General features: G+C 56.8%; 2 non-coding genes and 1 pseudogene across 2 annotated transcripts; all 3 read right to left on the bottom strand.

The window, feature by feature from the left end:
• Nucleotides 1-3,965, bottom strand: part of LOC124579998 — a 7,958-nt pseudogene extending 3,993 nt beyond the window's left edge.
• A 188-nt stretch (nucleotides 3,966-4,153) lies between these two features.
• Nucleotides 4,154-4,308, bottom strand: LOC124579994. Its single transcript, XR_006973117.1, has one exon. It is a non-coding gene; the product is annotated as a 5.8S ribosomal RNA (ribosomal RNA).
• A 351-nt stretch (nucleotides 4,309-4,659) lies between these two features.
• LOC124579984 lies at nucleotides 4,660-6,569 on the bottom strand. The gene has a single exon (XR_006973108.1). It is a non-coding gene; the product is annotated as a small subunit ribosomal RNA (ribosomal RNA).
• Between the last annotated feature and the right edge of the window lie 3,431 nt (nucleotides 6,570-10,000).

The following is a 10,000-nucleotide window of genomic DNA, read 5'->3' as shown; positions in this document are numbered from 1 at the left end:
GCCGCTTGCGCTTCTGCAGCGGCGGGGCGGCAGGCGGCCGCTTGGATGGTTGGCGCGGCCGCTGTGTCCTGGTGATCGACCTCTCCCCCCTGGACCCGACCGACGCAAGGGCATCCGGGAGCATGCCCAGGATGACATCGGGCGGCGTGCCCCGCCCCAGACCAATGACTCGATCCAGGGCAGAGAAACGCTGGGCGGAAGCAGGTAGCCCCGCCAGATGCTCCCAGATGGCGGCGTCAGTCGGCCCCTCCGGCGGCGGCCCGGTGGTGTCGGCCGCGAAGTCCTCGGCTGCGTCGACGGGCGGCGCAGCGGCCTCGCCCGCGTCAGGCAGCGAGCTCGCTGCTCCACGGCGGGACGCCGGCTCTTCACCCCGACCGATCTCAAGTGCCTCCATGAATTGGCGGACAAGCTGCTTGTGGGCAGCTTGCCGCCGTCGGCACTTGATTGCCTCAAGCGTTCGGTCGGGGAACATCCTGGTAAGTTCTTGATTTACAAAGAAGAACCGGGCGTCCCTCTCCAGGAACAGTTCGGCCTCTGCCTTGGCGAGCGACAGGACTTCTTCCTCCGTCCACCTCGCGCGATGCCTCTCCGTCACGATCTCAGCGTTGGCGGCCGCAGGGTGTTGGCGGCGGCGATGGACCCCGAGACCGTTCTTCGTGGTAAAAGTGCGGTGGCACTCACTGCAAGCAAAGGGAGCTACACAAACTATCGCATTTTCGTTACGGCCGGTTGGCCGGATAGGTGCTGGGGTAGCTGGGGTGGCACCTTCAGCGGAAGGGCCACCATCTCTTGTTTCTTGTCGGCTGCCCCCAACTATAAAGGGATAATGCGAGGGGGGGCTGGTAACCCCCCCAAGCCCCTGGTGCGGTCTTCCACTCTGCAAAAAAAATCAGCGGGCCCACGAGAAGGGGAGAAGACCGCAGGAGAGGAGAGGCTAAGAGGGCTAGGCCCATGTATTGCGCATCACTCTCCCTGTAACTATAACCCAAGGAAGGCACCTCGCAGCAGCAGCACGACTACATCAAGACCGCACTTCGAAAAGCCAAGTCCGGATGCAGCCACACCGCCGCCACTTGGCCACCTTAAGAGAGTCATAGTTACTCCCGCCGTTTACCCGCGCTTGCTTGAATTTCTTCACGTTGACATTCAGAGCACTGGGCAGAAATCACATTGCGTCAACACCCGCTAGGGCCATCGCAATGCTTTGTTTTAATTAGACAGTCGGATTCCCCCAGTCCGTGCCAGTTCTGAGTTGATCGTTGAATGGCGGCCGAAGAGAATCCGCGCACCCGCGCGCCCCCGGAGGAGCACGCTAAGGCGGACGCGGCCTCGCAGCAAGGAAGATCCGTGGGAGGCCAAGGCACGGGACCGAGCTCGGATCCTGCACGCAGGTTGAAGCACCGGGGCGCGAACGCCGCGCAGGCGCGCGCATCCTGCACCGCCGGCCAGCACGAGGCCAACCAACGGCGAGAGCAGACCACGCCCGCGCTAAACGCCCGCACTTACCGGCACCCCTACGGCACTCACCTCGCCCAGGCCCGGCACGTTAGCGCTGACCCACTTCCCGACCAAGCCCGACACGCCCCGATCCTCAGAGCCAATCCTTATCCCGAAGTTACGGATCCAATTTGCCGACTTCCCTTACCTACATTATTCTATCGACTAGAGGCTCTTCACCTTGGAGACCTGCTGCGGATATGGGTACGAACCGGCGCGACACCTCCACGTGGCCCTCTCCCGGATTTTCAAGGTCCGAGGGGAAGATCGGGACACCGCCGCAACTGCGGTGCTCTTCGCGTTCCAAACCCTATCTCCCTGCTAGAGGATTCCAGGGAACTCGAACGCTCATGCAGAAAAGAAAACTCTTCCCCGATCTCCCGACGGCGTCTCCGGGTCCTTTTGGGTTACCCCGACGAGCATCTCTAAAAGAGGGACCCGACTTGTATCGGTTCCGCTGCCGGGTTCCGGAATAGGAACCGGATTCCCTTTCGCCCAACGGGGGCCAGCACAAAGTGCATCATGCTATGACGGCCCCCATCAACATCGGATTTCTCCTAGGGCTTAGGATCGACTGACTCGTGTGCAACGGCTGTTCACACGAAACCCTTCTCCGCGTCAGCCCTCCAGGGCCTCGCTGGAGTATTTGCTACTACCACCAAGATCTGCACCGACGGCGGCTCCAGGCAGGCTCACGCCCAGACCCTTCTGCGCCCACCGCCGCGACCCTCCTACTCGTCAGGGCTTCGCGGCCGGCCGCAAGGACCGGCCATGACTGCCAGACTGACGGCCGAGTATAGGCACGACGCTTCAGCGCCATCCATTTTCAGGGCTAGTTGCTTCGGCAGGTGAGTTGTTACACACTCCTTAGCGGATTCCGACTTCCATGGCCACCGTCCTGCTGTCTTAAGCAACCAACGCCTTTCATGGTTTCCCATGAGCGTCGATTCGGGCGCCTTAACTCGGCGTTTGGTTCATCCCACAGCGCCAGTTCTGCTTACCAAAAGTGGCCCACTTGGCACTCCGATCCGAGTCGTTTGCTCGCGGCTTCAGCATATCAAGCAAGCCGGAGATCTCACCCATTTAAAGTTTGAGAATAGGTTGAGGTCGTTTCGGCCCCAAGGCCTCTAATCATTCGCTTTACCGGATGAGACTCGTACGAGCACCAGCTATCCTGAGGGAAACTTCGGAGGGAACCAGCTACTAGATGGTTCGATTAGTCTTTCGCCCCTATACCCAGCTCCGACGATCGATTTGCACGTCAGAATCGCTACGGACCTCCATCAGGGTTTCCCCTGACTTCGTCCTGGCCAGGCATAGTTCACCATCTTTCGGGTCCCAACGTGTACGCTCTAGGTGCGCCTCACCTCGCAATGAGGACGAGACGCCCCGGGAGTGCGGAGGCCGCCGCCCCGTGAAGGGCGGGGAAGCCCCATCCTCCCTCGGCCCGCGCAAGGCGAGACCTTCACTTTCATTACGCCTTTAGGTTTCGTACAGCCCAATGACTCGCGCACATGTTAGACTCCTTGGTCCGTGTTTCAAGACGGGTCGTGAAATTGTCCAAAGCTGAAGCGCCGCTGACGGGAGCGATTATTCCGCCCGAGAGCATCCCGAGCCAACAGCGGCGCGGGTCCGGGGCCGGGCCAGGTAGGTCCGTCATCCGGGAAGAACCGCGCGCGCTTGCCGGGAGCCCGAGCGCCCAAAGGGGCGAATCGACTCCTCCAGATATACCGCCGGGCAGCCAGCCAGGACACCGGGGCTCTGCCCAACAGACGCGAACCGAGGCCCGCGGAAGGACAGGCTGCGCACCCGGGCCGTAGGCCGGCACCCAGCGGGTCGCGACGTCCTACTAGGGGAGAAGTGCGGCCCACCGCACACCGGAACGGCCCCACCCCGCGGCGAGTGGAAAGGCAACCGGACACGACCCCGCCGCGGATTGCTCCGCGCGGGCGGCCGGCCCCATCTGCCGAGGGCGGAGGCCTGTGGCCGGATGGGCGTGAATCTCACCCGTTCGACCTTTCGGACTTCTCACGTTTACCCCAGAACGGTTTCACGTACTTTTGAACTCTCTCTTCAAAGTTCTTTTCAACTTTCCCTCACGGTACTTGTTCGCTATCGGTCTCGTGGTCATATTTAGTCTCAGATGGAGTTTACCACCCACTTGGAGCTGCACTCTCAAGCAACCCGACTCGAAGGAGAGGTCCCGCCGACGCTCGCACCGGCCGCTACGGGCCTGGCACCCTCTACGGGCCGTGGCCTCATTCAAGTTGGACTTGGGCTCGGCGCGAGGCGTCGGGGTAGTGGACCCTCCCAAACACCACATGCCACGACAGGCGGCAGCCTGCGGGGTTCGGTGCTGGACTCTTCCCTGTTCGCTCGCCGCTACTGGGGGAATCCTTGTTAGTTTCTTTTCCTCCGCTTAGTAATATGCTTAAATTCAGCGGGTAGTCTCGCCTGCTCTGAGGTCGTTGTACGAGGTGTCGCACGCCACACCGCCAGCCGGCTGTGCACGCTACCGAGTAAGTACCGGTATGCGAACCGCCAGGCGACGGGCGCGCATCGCACGTTTCAGGAGGCGCGGCCGGCCCCACAGGCGGCCGCGACGCTCCCAGGTCTGCGAAGCGGGGCAAACGCCGCGCGCTTCAGTATACGTAGCCGACCCTCAGCCAGACGTGGCCCGGGAACGGAATCCATGGACCGCAATGTGCGTTCGAAACGTCGATGTTCATGTGTCCTGCAGTTCACATGTCGACGCGCAATTTGCTGCGTTCTTCATCGACCCACGAGCCGAGTGATCCACCGTCCTGGGTGATCTTTTCTTAGTTTCCACTGTCTCTTTCAAGACAGTTGCATAGGCGGGACGTAGGCGTGTGGCGGCCCCTGTTCAAGCGTTCTGTGTCCAACGGCCTCACGGCCGATGGGCGTCGTACGGCTCCACACCGGAGCGGACAGGCAGTCGGGCGAAAGTCATTCAAAACCGGCGCCAGGCGCCAGGTGCCGCAGGCCAGCCGCTCCAGCGCTTCAGCGCTCGTACCACACAACATTGGCGTTAGTTTTGAGAAGCACGCGTGGTTCCGCACGCGGCGCACGGCTACTGCGAGCCGTACAGGTAGCGTGTTGCGCGACACGACACGCACATCGAACGACATGCAGTCTAGTCGGTAATGATCCTTCCGCAGGTTCACCTACGGAAACCTTGTTACGACTTTTACTTCCTCTAAATGATCAAGTTTGGTCATCTTTCCGGTAGCATCGGCAACGACAGAGTCAATGCCGCGTACCAGTCCGAAGACCTCACTAAATCATTCAATCGGTAGTAGCGACGGGCGGTGTGTACAAAGGGCAGGGACGTAATCAACGCGAGCTTATGACTCGCGCTTACTGGGAATTCCTCGTTCATGGGGAACAATTGCAAGCCCCAATCCCTAGCACGAAGGAGGTTCAGCGGGTTACCCCGACCTTTCGGCCTAGGAAGACACGCTGATTCCTTCAGTGTAGCGCGCGTGCGGCCCAGAACATCTAAGGGCATCACAGACCTGTTATTGCTCAATCTCGTGCGGCTAGAAGCCGCCTGTCCCTCTAAGAAGAAAAGTAATCGCTGACAGCACGAAGGATGTCACGCGACTAGTTAGCAGGCTAGAGTCTCGTTCGTTATCGGAATTAACCAGACAAATCGCTCCACCAACTAAGAACGGCCATGCACCACCACCCACCGAATCAAGAAAGAGCTATCAATCTGTCAATCCTTCCGGTGTCCGGGCCTGGTGAGGTTTCCCGTGTTGAGTCAAATTAAGCCGCAGGCTCCACTCCTGGTGGTGCCCTTCCGTCAATTCCTTTAAGTTTCAGCTTTGCAACCATACTTCCCCCGGAACCCAAAAGCTTTGGTTTCCCGGAGGCTGCCCGCCGAGTCATCGGAGGAACTGCGGCGGATCGCTGGCTGGCATCGTTTATGGTTAGAACTAGGGCGGTATCTGATCGCCTTCGAACCTCTAACTTTCGTTCTTGATTAATGAAAACATACTTGGCAAATGCTTTCGCTTCTGTTCGTCTTGCGACGATCCAAGAATTTCACCTCTAACGTCGCAATACGAATGCCCCCGCCTGTCCCTATTAATCATTACCTCGGGTTCCGAAAACCAACAAAATAGAACCGAGGTCCTATTCCATTATTCCATGCACACAGTATTCAGGCGGGCTTGCCTGCTTTAAGCACTCTAATTTGTTCAAAGTAAACGTGCCGGCCCACCGAGACACTCACTCAAGAGCACCCTGGTAGGATTGCAACGGGGTCCGCCTCGGGACGCACGAGCACGCACGAGGCGCGTCGCACGCCTTCGGCTCGCCCCACCGGCAGGACGTCCCACGATACATGCCAGTTAAACACCGACGGGCGGTGAACCAACAGCGTGGGACACAAATCCAACTACGAGCTTTTTAACCGCAACAACTTTAATATACGCTATTGGAGCTGGAATTACCGCGGCTGCTGGCACCAGACTTGCCCTCCAATAGATACTCGTTAAAGGATTTAAAGTGTACTCATTCCGATTACGGGGCCTCGGATGAGTCCCGTATCGTTATTTTTCGTCACTACCTCCCCGTGCCGGGAGTGGGTAATTTGCGCGCCTGCTGCCTTCCTTGGATGTGGTAGCCGTTTCTCAGGCTCCCTCTCCGGAATCGAACCCTGATTCCCCGTTACCCGTTACAACCATGGTAGGCGCAGAACCTACCATCGACAGTTGATAAGGCAGACATTTGAAATATGCGTCGCCGGTACGAGGACCGTGCGATCAGCCCAAAGTTATTCAGAGTCACCAAGGCAAACGGACCGGACGAGCCGACCGATTGGTTTTGATCTAATAAAAGCGTCCCTTCCATCTCTGGTCGGGACTCTGTTTGCATGTATTAGCTCTAGAATTACCACAGTTATCCAAGTAACGTGGGTACGATCTAAGGAACCATAACTGATTTAATGAGCCATTCGCGGTTTCACCTTAATGCGGCTTGTACTGAGACATGCATGGCTTAATCTTTGAGACAAGCATATGACTACTGGCAGGATCAACCAGGGAGCTGCGTCAACTAGAGCTGAGCAGCCGGCCGCCCGGGAGTGTGTCCCGGGGGCCCGCGCGAACACGCAAGCGTCCGCTCAATTATTCTGCAAACAGGAGGAGGCTGAGCTCCCCTGCACAATACACCTCGAAACCCTCTCAGGTCCCGGCGGCGCGCAGCGCCGTCCTAAGTACTTGGTCGGGTTCGAGAGAGGCGCAATCGCCCGGAGTTTGGCGAGTAGACGCTTTAGGTGCGACCACCCGTGCTCCCAACTGAGCTTGCCGCTGCCGACAGAGGCCCGGGAGCGTGCTGTCGTGGCATTGCCGGCGGGAGACAACACGCGCCACCTACGGTGACCGGCAGCTCCAACGCCAGCGCCACAGAAGGACAAAAGCCCCACTTGGGTGCCGAAGCGAACTCTCCCAGCACAGCGCACGCGCCAACACGTCCGCACAGCTGCGATACAAACCACCTGCGAGAACCGCAGAGGCGACCGAGCAGCAGACGGCGTCGCGGCGCCGAGCGCCGGGCGGCGGCGCATCCTCAGCGCACACAGTCCTCAATCGGACCAGCACACTGCAGATGTCCACCGCGCTTCGCACCGGGCCCGCGAGGACCTACTTTGGCCGCACGGCGCCGCGTGCAGGGTGCGCCGGCGCGCAGCTGCGCCGCCTGCCGCCTCCGTCGGCCGGCGCGCCTGCCACTGGCCGCCCCCACCAGCCGGCTGTAGCGCGTGCGCCCACGCACCGCGCGGCCAGCACGCCGGGAGGCCCCCCCTCACCGGCCGGGGACGGTCCCACCCAGCCACCGCCGCGTATCGCTTCACACCCAGATGCCATTCACGTTCGTGGGCATGGTGGGTATCGCTGGAACAACCGGTTGGTAGCTCAACCGATCGTCGCCATCACTGATTCACCTCTAGCGAGAACAACCGCACCACAACGGTTTACCAGTTGTTCATTTGCATAACGTCACCAGCAAACGTAGGCGTCCATCGCCATTTGCAAATTCAACGATTGTTGCATGCCTGTGTCAGGTGTCACGACACACTATGTCTGCCCACATACACGCAACAACATGTGCACGCTTCGCGAACACGTGGAAGGTGGCCCCCGTACGTATGCGATGTCCATTGCGCGAACGACTGTCAACCGGCCTCTGTCGCATGTCGCAGATGTGGAACGCAGTGCACCATGCTATCACGGTGTGTGAGAAGAGACGACTACGTCTGACAACACGCGCCACTACATCAACAGACGGCTCATGCTGATCGCCATCCAGGGCATACCACACTGCAATCCAGCTCTTATAGGGAGACGACACGTAGCTGAGTGCACAACATTTGGACCGCATGGTTCGCCGTTGTTGGCGCAGTCGTTGTACGGTCACATGTACCACGATGTATCATTCAGTACATGAGGACCAATGTGCAGTACAGTGTGTGATTTGGACGTACAACATCAGCGGACAGTTGACACAGGCCGTACCACAGCGTAGGCTAAGTGCTTCGCACATGCGAATGCCAATGAACAACTGCAAATGCCAATGAACAACTGCAAAGGGCATTGAGCATGTACGTCCTGCTGCCATCCACATTACAGTGTATAGCTGCAAGGTGTTTAACATGAAGCGATACACTGGGGACCGGGCAGTGCGAGTAGCAAACTATATTGCGGGGGTTGCAGTTAGGCAACACTACACTAATTTAACGCGTCGTATGACAATTACAGAGCAGGTTAAGGCCCAACGTGTGTTGGGTTAAGGCCCAACGTGTGTTGGGTTAAGGCCCAACGTGTGTTGGGTTAAGGCCCAACGTGTGTTGGGTTAAGGCCCAACGTGTGTTGGGTTAAGGCCCAACGTGTGTTGGGTTAAGGCCCAACGTGTGTTGGGTTAAGGCCCAACGTGTGTTGGGTTAAGGCCCAACGTGTGTTGGGTTAAGGCCCAACGTGTGTTGGGTTAAGGCCCAACGTGTGTTGGGTTAAGGCCCAACGTGTGTTGGGTTAAGGCCCAACGTGTGTTGGGTTACGTTAAGGGGCAATGTGGGTTACGTTAAGGGGCAATGTGGGTTACGTTAAGGGGCAATGTGGGTTACGTTACGGCGCAATATAGGTTACGTTACGGCGCAATATAGGTTACGTTAAGGCGCAATATCGGTTACGTTAAGGCGCAATACAGGTTACGTTAAGGCGCAATACAGGTTACGTTAAGGCGCAATACAGGTTACGTTAAGGCGCAATACAGGTTACGTTAAGGCGCAATACAGGTTACGTTAAGGCGCAATACAGGTTACGTTAAGGCGCAATGCAGGTTACGTTAAGGCGCAATGCAGGTTACGTTAAGGCGCAATACAGGTTACGTTAAGGCGCAATACAGGTTACGTTAAGGCGCAATACAGGTTACGTTAAGGCGCAATACAGGTTACGTTAAGGCGCAATACAGGTTACGTTAAGGCGCAATACAGGTTACGTTAAGGCGCAATACAGGTTACGTTAAGGCGCAATACAGGTTACGTTAAGGCGCAATACAGGTTACGTTAAGGCGCAATACAGGTTACGTTAAGGCGCAATACAGGTTACGTTAAGGCGCAATACAGGTTACGTTAAGGCGCAATACAGGTTACGTTAAGGCGCAATACAGGTTACGTTAAGGCGCAATACAGGTTACGTTAAGGCGCAATACAGGTTACGTTAAGGCGCAATACAGGTTACGTTAAGGCGCAATACAGGTTACGTTAAGGCGCAATACAGGTTACGTTAAGGCGCAATACAGGTTAGGTTAAGGCGCAATACAGGTTAGGTTAAGGCGCAATACAGGTTAGGTTAAGGTACGACATAGGTTAGGTTAAGGTACGACATAGGTTAGGTTAAGGTACGACATAGGTTAGGTTAAGGTACGACATAGGTTAGGTTAAGGTACGACATAGGTTAGGTTAAGGTACGACATAGGTTAGGTTAAGGTACGACATAGGTTAGGTTAAGGTACGACATAGGTTAGGTTAAGGTACGACATAGGTTAGGTTAAGGTACGACATAGGTTAGGTTAAGGTACGACATAGGTTAGGTTAAGGTACGACATAGGTTAGGTTAAGGTACGACATAGGTTAGGTTAAGGTACGACATAGGTTAGGTTAAGGTACGACATAGGTTAGGTTAAGGTACGACATAGGTTAGGTTAAGGTACGACATAGGTTAGGTTAAGGTACGACATAGGTTAGGTTAAGGTACGACATAGGTTAGGTTAAGGTACGACATAGGTTAGGTTAAGGTACGACATAGGTTAGGTTAAGGTACGACATAGGTTAGGTTAAGGTACGACATAGGTTAGGTTAAGGTACGACATAGGTTAGGTTAAGGTACGACATAGGTTAGGTTAAGGTACGACATAGGTTAGGTTAAGGTACGACATAGGTTAGGTTAAGGTACGACATAGGTTAGGTTAAGGTACGACATAG

The sequence above is a fragment of the Schistocerca americana genome, unplaced genomic scaffold, assembly GCF_021461395.2.
Source record: "Schistocerca americana isolate TAMUIC-IGC-003095 unplaced genomic scaffold, iqSchAmer2.1 HiC_scaffold_319, whole genome shotgun sequence".
Taxonomy (NCBI): Eukaryota; Metazoa; Arthropoda; class Insecta; order Orthoptera; family Acrididae; genus Schistocerca; species Schistocerca americana.
This window is presented reverse-complemented; position numbering and strand designations above follow the sequence as displayed.